Source organism: Camelus ferus, chromosome 6 (genome assembly GCF_009834535.1).
Source record: "Camelus ferus isolate YT-003-E chromosome 6, BCGSAC_Cfer_1.0, whole genome shotgun sequence".
NCBI lineage: Eukaryota > Metazoa > Chordata > Mammalia > Artiodactyla > Camelidae > Camelus > Camelus ferus.
Window position 1 is genome coordinate 81,823,477 of NC_045701.1, and position 9,821 is coordinate 81,833,297.

Below are 9,821 nucleotides of genomic sequence, written 5' to 3' on the forward strand. Positions count from 1 at the left end.
CATTTGATTTCTTTTTATATTTCTTTTAGTAAGCACTGACAAGATTCTTAGCCCTTCCCTGGACGCTAAGGGCTGAGGGCACATAATACAGAGATGACACTCCCCTGGGGTTTTGTTGCTATTGTTTTTTTTTTTTTTAAATCTCTTGGAAACTCTGTGTCATTCCCAGGAGGAGCCTCCAATGTAGAACATGGCCCCGGCTGGAAAACTCACAGGGAGGTGAGACCGAGGGGAGGAAAGACTAGAGGAGGCCTGCAATGAACTGCTCCCACAATCACAGAAGAGTGAGAAGAACAGTGGGGAGCAAGGAGAAGCCGTTGTCAAGGCAACGGAAGCAGCAATCCGTCCCAGTGGGAGCCCAGACTCAGCACCCGCAGCCGATGGCTGTGGTAAACACACATCCACGCTCCTTCTAGCTAGCTTGCCCCACTCTGCACAGTAACCCTAAACATAAAGGTATTTCAGATGTGCCAGTAGAAAAGGAGGTTTTTCACCTGGCATGAGGGATGTACTATTCAAAGGGAAGGATGAAGCCAGGAAGGAAAGATCAGAGGGAAGGATGAAGCCAGGAAGGAAAGATCACAGAAAAATGGGCCTGATGACAAGATGCTGTACCCCAAATGCTCCAGGGGCCTGGGTCACCCCTTGGTTACTCAGGCAATTTGAGACCAGAACACACAAAACACCAGAAGGAAGCCTGTGCTTGAGATGGGGAGAGGGTGGAGCTGTGTAACTAATAAGCATTTATTAGTCCTTCACATAGTTATGCAAAATACCCATCACACAAGGAGACTTCAAACTCTAATTTTAGGAATTGTATTCCCGTATCAAAAATATAACCTTGATTTTCTAGAATTTTCTTCACTATTCTGTCCTGGCATTTCTTAGCTGGTCAATCTACCCTCACTCCTTTGGTCACCTCCAGTTAGAACAGGTTTCCCATCTTCCCACCACTCCCAACCAAGGCCATTGCCTCCTCGGGCACAGGGCTGGTTCCAGTTCCCTCGTCTGTCATACAACCATCTGCCTGGCCGGACCCATCATTCTTGTCTCCCACCCTGTTCCCTGTTCACAGCCTTTCCTTACGCCTGGGCCTGATGCTCAGGATGGCTTCTCTGACTCAATACTGTCTTCTGCTTCCTCCTTGATTTAAACCTAGCCCTTTGATGAGCCCCTTATCCAGGACAGGTCCTCACCAAGCCAGCCCTGGCTCCTCTAGCTGAGCAGAAAAAGGCAGTTCTGGAAAATTTGCTTTTGGGAGCCAAAGAGAAAACTTTCTTTTGCTTCAATTCTTATTGTAAATAATACTTGTAGAGACCTGGTGGATTTCTTGTCTGACCCTTCCTCAATGATGCAGGATGGTATATATCTCAGGATCCTCATTCCAAACATAAGTGAAGTCTGCACAGAATTATACAGTTCACCCAGTAATATGGTTCATTCACTGATAGGACCAGATACTGGAATCCCTGACTTGAGTCACCTCTCTTGTCATTGGATGTTTTCTGATAAGAGGTGAGTGCTATAAAAATGAATACGCAACAGGATCCCTATTGTTGCAATTCTGGGAAGCAGAAGACTTTAAAGCGTCTTACTCCATAACATCCAAATGGGCCCCCAAAACATTTAGCCCCTTGGCAGTGTCCCAGACAATCATCTTCGAAAATAAATCACTCTGCCCAGAAGTACCCAGAAAATTTAAAGTCTCTTCTTTCAGGTTATCTGAAGAGCCTAGATGAAGAGACCTGGCGTGAGTTGTAGTGAATAGAGGGTGTAGGTTCCAAGAAAGTCATGACCAGTGCTCAGTTCTGGTATATCTGTCTGTCTGTCTGTCTGTCTGTCATTATGCAGTACACCAGAAACTAACACAACATTGTAAATCAACTATACTTCAATTTTTAAAAAAAATGTAAACTCTTGCAATCAAATAAAATGACTCAGGTCTCCTCCTCCAGCCATGCTGCTCTGCCCTTCCACACAGCTCCAGACAGATGTCCATTTGCCCCAAGCACACCCCCACTCTCCTGTCCTGCTTCATGTGACTGAATGTGTTCCCTTCTTTCCCAAAGTCTCCCTACTGACTTCTACTGGTTACATTATGCAAATATTCCTGTATCCTTTGGGAATCCCAAATTACCCATCAACACCCATGAACTCCCCTCTAAATCACACATAATACTTGATACATGTGTGCATATTTTCCTGGGGAGAAGACTCTTTCATTATATTCTCAGAGGGCCCATGACCCTCTCATCCAAAAGGATGGAAATGGTCTGTTATTTTAAACAATGATGTCCTTATGTTATATTTGCTGACTCCCCCTGCCTCCAGTGTCCTTCCAGTCCATTTTGTGCACTGATGCCACTTCACTGCCCATCAATAGAACACAAGGTCTACCTGCTTCGATTTTTCGTCCACTCTCCCCAGTCCACGGGAGGCTGACACTGGTGCCACTGCACCACTTTTATTCCTAATTAGCTGCTTTCCTTCCTAGACTACCTCCCCTGCCTCTCTCCCCACACGCATCCACACCCTACACTTCCAGGCCCAGCCAAAGACACATCCCAGACTAACACTAGCCCAGAGGTAGAGTTTGGTCACAGATGAGGGGATACCTGAGTGGGGATGTGGGTCTGGAGGCCTACAGGGCTGGAAAGATCTGCATGGAGTTGAAAATCTTGAAAATGGACGAGTTTTCCAAGGTTTCAACCTTGAGAACAAAAGAGCGCTCCAAGGTAAATAAAAGCAGAAAAAGCCCTTTAAGTGTTTATTCTCAATTTCTACAGCTCTTAGGTGTCTGACCCAGAGCTCGGCAAAGAACCCACTTGAACACTTACCGAACAAGTGAGGACGGTTACATTCAAAACAAAACATACCTGAAGGGGAAAATGGGAGCTTCATAAGGTTAAAATTTGCCTGCAAAATATTTTGAACAATTTACTTTGCAAAAAAAAAAAAAAAATAGGTGAATTATTTCCCTAGTCCTTGCCTCAAAAATTGTAGTTTATAAAAGCATTATAGTGGAAAGTGGTTTAAAGTGGCTCAGGAAATGTCAAATCACATCCTTAATAGGTGCATATGAAATATACATCTTTCTATTAATATTTTTCAGGGATTAGATAATAAAGTAAAAATACAGTGACAAGAAAGAAAATACACTTGGAATTAATAATTAGTAAATCATTATCTCAGGCATTTGTTTAATTACTGTTACCTATGCAACTAACCCCAGGCATAATTATTTAGGAAAGAATTCATGTCTTCTTAGCAACACATTCTAAACCAATATTATTAGTCTCTAAGGAGAAAATGTGCCCGCAGTTAAGTTAGGTGTTTAATATTATGAGTCAATATTAATATTAAACTAGAGCTGAAGACAGAACAAAAAACAGGGGCTGGTGCACAACCATAGAACCACACTATGGTCTGTTACCGATGCAGGCAACTGTGAGTTGCCAAATTAGGTGTTACTGAAATGGACGACCAAGCCGGAAGCTGGTGGCTCAGCAGGCAGGGCCCACCCGTCATAACGAGCTCACCAACATAATGTTCCCCAAATGCTTCATCTTCACTTGCAGAAGAGAATGGATAGGATCCAGGCCAGGCAAGTTTGGTCACGTGCACAAGGTCCCAGCCACTAGGCACACAGCTACCAAGGAGACTGGCTTCTACCTGACCATCTGTTCTCTCCCAAATTGGCAGCAGATTATAAACTCCCCCAAGGCTTAACCATGCCCTTTGGACCTCCATGTTCAGGAGCCCTTTAAAAACGCTCATCCTCAAGCTGGCTTCCCACTACATCCTGCCAACTGTCAGACCAATGAGCCCAACTGTGCCCCAAATCTAGAGAATTTCCACATAGAAGAGCCCTCAACAAATAACTGCTCCTCTCACTGTACATGTGATGAAATGGAGGCTGGAAGATCTGAGAGCTGGGCCCGAACCCTGAACTTCTCCCAGTTTAAAGGAGGTTCTGCAGTATCCCAGTTCTGCCAGCGGTTAGTGACCTGGGGGATGCCAACCAAAGTAGTGCTGGCTTTTCAGGAAGTGATAGTGCCGTCCTTCAGGAATCCTGACCACCTAGGGCCTTTGAGTATTATTGGAAAAGCATTGTTCTTTTTACAAATGGGAAATTTTCCTTTTACAAACTGACCTCCTGCCATTGCCAAGCCCTTCCCACTTGCTTCCTCCAGAAATGGTCTACCTTGTCACCCCTTGACACTGCTACCCAGCTGTGGGCACAGGACTCCTGCCTACTAGACCCCTTTGTAAATGTAGTGAGCACTGGCAAAGGGTGGGAGGAAAAGGCTGCAGCTTCAGAGGCTTTGTGATGTAGCTCTTATCCAGCATGGGCTCAAGTGGCCACGGGTATCTGGAGCAAAATAAGGGTTTATTTGCAGGATGCCAAGCAAGGCAGTGGGAGATGAGTCTCAGATCCACTCCATCTTGGCCTGTAGGCTAGGGTGTTACAAAGGGGAAGAACAGAGAAGCTGGGATTAATCATCATCTTGTGACATTTCTATAACAGTTCTTAATCGTAATTTTGGGAGTCAGGATGTCTCTGGTTTACAATTCTCCGACCAGCTGATCCATGGCTTGGAGATTTGTTAGTTCATCTTGCTCTACAGAAACAACCTGAGTCTTTGATGATGATCTCTGTAATAGCAACTTTGGTATATTAACAATGTCATAGATAACAGCAGCCTTAGTCATCTGACTCTGCTCAGTTAGTGCTCAGTTAGCATAGGATTGAGGTCAGAGGGGACAAGAAAGGATTGAGGTTTTGGATAGAGAGATTAATTATAAGCTCTGTAAGGGAACTCAGTTTTAGAGGGACTCAGTTTCATAGCCAGCGGCCAAGTCTTTGACCCGAAACCTGCCTAGGGTGCCCGTGTCTTCATGAAAGGCTTTGCCTGGCGCAGAGAAGCCTTGCAGCTGATAAGCCTGGGGTAGTCCCTGTCCTGCCTTTTTTCCACCAGTTTCCCTCACCCTCTTCACCTTTCCTCATTGGCTTGGGCAGATGGCCCAGTTTGTCAGCAACCAAACCAGAGACATGGGCTGAGCTGACTCACTGAGGAACAATACTTCCTTCCAGAGAAGATTTGCCATTCATTTAGATACTGGAGCAATTATTTTCTGGCTGACAGTTGTAATTACTTTCTAGTGCAGGTAGGCAACTGTTCCAGAAGCTGCGCTAATAGGATTACTGATTTCTGAAGGGCTTTTGGAACAAGTAATTTTCAAATAGTCAGCGCAGCATGTTCAATGAACTTTCCACCCAGGATAAATTCCTGCCTCTGTGGCTCCTCACGGCAGGCAAGATGTGGATTCTTGGAAGGGGCTCTTTGGAATTGCAGGAGCATTTTTCTTCCAGGATCCTTAGTTAAAAAATGGGACTTGAGCAAATCATACTTGGAGATACTTCATGAGTTTGCACCAAATCATTCTTCTAATTTTTAATTACTCTGGGAGTTAGCATTAAATTATACCAACCAACTAACAAAACTTTTTAGCAGGATAAATCACTTTCCCAGTCATGGTATCCCATGGTAACTTCTCCCTCCATTCTACCCATGTCTGAAGGAAAGTTAAGGGAAAAATAAACCCAAAGGGTCTTTTAGTCAAGGTTTCTAACAAAATTACCAACTGCTGCAGGCTGTAGATAATGATTTTGCAACAAGGGTCTCTATTTGATAAGAAAAAGCCCTTTGAATGCTTATCAGCATTTAACCCCACCAGCTGATTTGACCTTTAACAGAGTTTTAAAAGCACATCCATGGTCTGTTGGGAGAACAGTTCCTTGTACTGAGAAGTCACTGGAGGCATTTTTTTGCTGTCGTTATTGTTGTTACGATTACTTAAACATTCCCGCCTCCTGCATTGCCATCCACGAGTCAGCTGCACTCCGGTTTGCAGTGGGCGCTACCTGTTCCCTTTGTGTCCATGAGTTGGCCCGTCCTGGCACCTGTCCAGGAGAAGGAGCAAATGCAAAATTACATGACTTGGGAGAAGACTGGGCCTAATTTAAGTCTAGAATCACGAGAAAAGACAGTTCTGCTTTGAAAGAGATGAGGACACTGAGCTGTTGAGAATTAAAGGTGGATGAACTCTTCAGACTAAGGATCTGGAGATAAAGGTGGATGAACTCTTCAGACTAAGGATCTGGAGACGGTTTCTTTCCCAGCTTTACTGAAAGACAATTGGCATATAATATATGTGGGTTTGAGGTGTACAATATGATAACACACATTCATATTGTGAAATATTTACCACAGCAAGGTTAGTTAATCACCTCATATAACTACCATTTGTATGTGTGTGTGTGGTGACAACATCTGAGACCTCTCTTAGTAACTTTCAGATACATAATACAGTGCTGTAAACTATAATCACTGTGCTGCACAGTAGATCCCTAGAACTTATTCATATTATGATTGAAAGTTTGTACCCTTTGACCAACATCTATCTCATCCCCACCCAACACCCCATTTCCTGGCAACAACCAATCTACCCTCTGTTTCTATAAGCTGGGCTTTTTTAGATTCCACGTGTAAGTGAGATCTTACTGTGTTTGTCTTTCTGTGTGGAGACTATTTTTTAGACTTTCTGACATATGGTCAATGCATAGAGACTTGTCAAAAAAATTTCCTACAGGCAATTTGTGCTATCGGTTTGGTTTATCGACATGCGAACTCATTAGAGTCTGGGATCCCCAGAGAAGGAATTGTAACCCCACAGCAAACTTCCTTTGCAGCACTTAGAAATCAAAAGTCTACGTCTGTTGTTAGAGAAGTTGAAAGTGTGCTAGATAGCTGTCCTCAAAGCCTGAAAAATCGCAAATAGGTTTAAGAAAACATTTACTGTTTAATATTGCACAATCTTTAGTACCACCACAACCTTTGCCAGTCACTCTGGTGGGGGCACTCAAGTCACCCTCAACTGCAGAACCCCAGCTCTAAAACATCAGGGGAGCAGAGTTTGTGAATTGAGAGCATATGAGTCAAAGTGCCAGTTTGGAATCAGACAGAACTGGTCTCAAATCCCACTCTACCACTTCCTATCCTGTATACAATTATATCTACCTTTCAAGGGTGGTGATGAGATAATGTATGTGAACCACTTAGTGCTGTGGCCAGCACACTGTGGCCAGCACATAGTAAATGCTCAATAAACTGTGATTAATACATTAATTATGCCAGTGAATCATGCTTCCTTCATTGACATACACCATTAATAATTTTCAAAGGGTGCACCCTTTGCTACCCTCCTCTACGCAAGAGCCAACATTCTGGGCATTGAGGAAGACTCTAAAGTATCCATGAGACCTATGCTATCACAAAAGGACAGTGTGGTCACTTGTCACAAAGTGTGCTCAGTGGGGCTCAGCCCCAGATCACCAACAGCACAATTGATAAAACTGACTTCTGGGCCCCACAGAAGGCAGGCTGTATTGGTCAGGACTGGCCAGGCTATGCTGCAGTAACAGACACACCCTAGAAGCTCAGAGGTTTAACCTTGAAAGGTTTATTTCTCACTCGTGCAAAGTCCACTGTGGCTCCGAGGGTCCTCCAGGGCACCTTGTTTTCAGCAGGGGCTCAGGAACACAGGCTGTTTCTGGTGGTTCCACCATGGAGACAAGGCCTCTTACTGCAGATGCAGCAGGTGAAGAAGACAGTCAGCGACTCCTGGCACATCGACTTACAGTCTGTTGGCCAGAAGCTGTCACATGATCTCATCCACTGCCAGGGGCTGAGAAAAAGGGTGAGGAAGGTGGGTACTTGGTGAACATGAAATGTCTCTGACTCACTTACTGACTCACTCTCTGTGGGTGGGACTTAGGGCTCTGCATTTTCAAACTCCGCAGATGATATCATTCAAAGTTAGCCATTACAGGGCTATGATTATCTACTGCTGCCAATATTCCTTTATGGGATAAATAATTTGAAATAATGGAAATGAGAGAGTGTCTCTGTCAATATAATAATTAAAATGAGGGTCTAAGAGTCTAAAACATTAGACTGTTTTCTAGCTGTTAATGCAAGTATTAGCTCTTAGGTATAGACGCCTCTCAAATGTGTTTCTGGCACAGTATCTGCTCTTCCTTCAGACAGATACTCAGCCAAGTCTCACAAGTGCCTCAAATTGTTTGTTCATCTGTACCAAATCTGTCGCCTTGTACCAATACCCACCCTCCCTGGCAACTTCCAAGGCTTTTTGTGATTTGGGAGTCTTCCTTGGCCCTTTTCTTTCTTTTACTCCTCAAAGCCAGGCTGCAGGACCTCCTTACCACATATTGTATCTGTTCTCATCTCTCTTCCTCCATTGCTACTCCCTTTATCCAAGGTCCCACCATCACTCACCTAGTCTCCCAGTCCAGCTTCTCTCTCCTCTTTCTCCCATATTGCTGTCAGGGTGATGAATTCCCTTTCATGATAAGCATGTCCTCATTTTTTATGACTCAGCAAGACTCCTCTCCTCTATAAGCCTTTTCTGAGCTTACTCTTTTCCCTGCCACTGTGCCACAACACAATTCTCTCACGCAGCTATAGTTTGCGTTCGCCTGTATAGATGACTTAGTCTCCACTACATGGCAAGTCCCAGAAGGCAGACAGCACGTTTGTCTCTCTCAGGACTGTATCCTCATAATCAGCACGTAGCAGAAATGAAGAAAGAGAGGAATGGGGGTGGGGAGCTGCATGGTGCCTGGCACCTCGTAGGCACTGTATAAAATTTGTTGAATGAAAGAATAAGTGAATATCCAACCATCCGCCTCCACTTAGTTATCTCAAATAGCCATTAAAGAGTTTCATCAAACCCAGTATAATAAACTAATTAAAACTGACTATTCATCTACATGGCTAATGGCACTTTTTCTTTAGGAGACTTGATAAGCAAATCCATCTTCACTGGAAGCCATGTGCTGCAGCTATGATCAAAGATGGAAATAAGAGGTGGAGCGAATCACCATGTTCAAGGGGTCTGAGTAATATCGTTCTGCAAGGAGAGCTCCATTTTAACTTGCAGGAAAACAATTTTGAGTAAAGCCAAGTGAATTAAAAATAAATTGCATGAGTGAACTAATTCCCAGTTCAAGAAGAGCCGACAACTGAAAGTGATGTCATTTTTCTTGATTCACAATATAATCCATAAATACTTAGGGGAGCTAAAATGGTGGTGTTAATATTTCTTATAGTCCTGTCTATCTCCAACAGTATTTATCCACACATAATAAAAGTGAGCCAGAAATATACTCAGAATGTATTTCTAGGAACACGTTTGTGAGTCATTTACACATTATACATGTCTTATGTCTTAAATCATGTTAAATTTTATTACAAAACTTTGGGGCATTTTAGTCTATTTTCTCACCTCTAAGTCTGTTCTTTCATATTTTTAAGGCAAGACTTAGCACCTCTACCCACTGAAATTTCCCCAAAATGACCCCCAAAAAGGAGACTCTACAAAAGAGGGTAATGTTCTGATAGGTAGATATAAAGAGATGAAGAGAGATCAATGAATTAGAAATAGTACATGGAAAATATAAACTTCTTTAAAAATAATTTTTAAAAATAAATGAAATATTTAGAAACCATAGACAATCAAAAATAATCAAACTAAATCAGTCATAATCCCCCAAAGCAGATAACTACTAATTTTTTTTTATAAACAACAAAAAATTATTTCTCACAGTTCTGGAGGCTGCAAAGTCCAAGACAAAGGTACTGGCAGCTTTGGTGTCTTGTGAGGACTTGCTTCCTGGCTCATAGACAGTCCTTTCTAGTTGTAACCTCACATGGTAGAAAGGTGAATTTTTTTTGATT

The 9,821-nt window shown here is 43.1% G+C and overlaps 1 long non-coding RNA gene across 1 annotated transcript; it reads right to left on the reverse strand.

Annotated features, from left to right (window-relative positions):
• Window positions 1-2,614: 2,614 nt before the first annotated feature.
• LOC116664380 lies at window positions 2,615-9,509 on the reverse strand. The gene is made up of 3 exons (XR_004320896.1): window positions 8,361-9,509; window positions 7,536-7,749; window positions 2,615-5,965 (listed from the first exon to the last, which is right to left on the reverse strand). It is a non-coding gene; the product is annotated as an uncharacterized LOC116664380 (long non-coding RNA).
• Window positions 9,510-9,821: the final 312 nt, after the last annotated feature.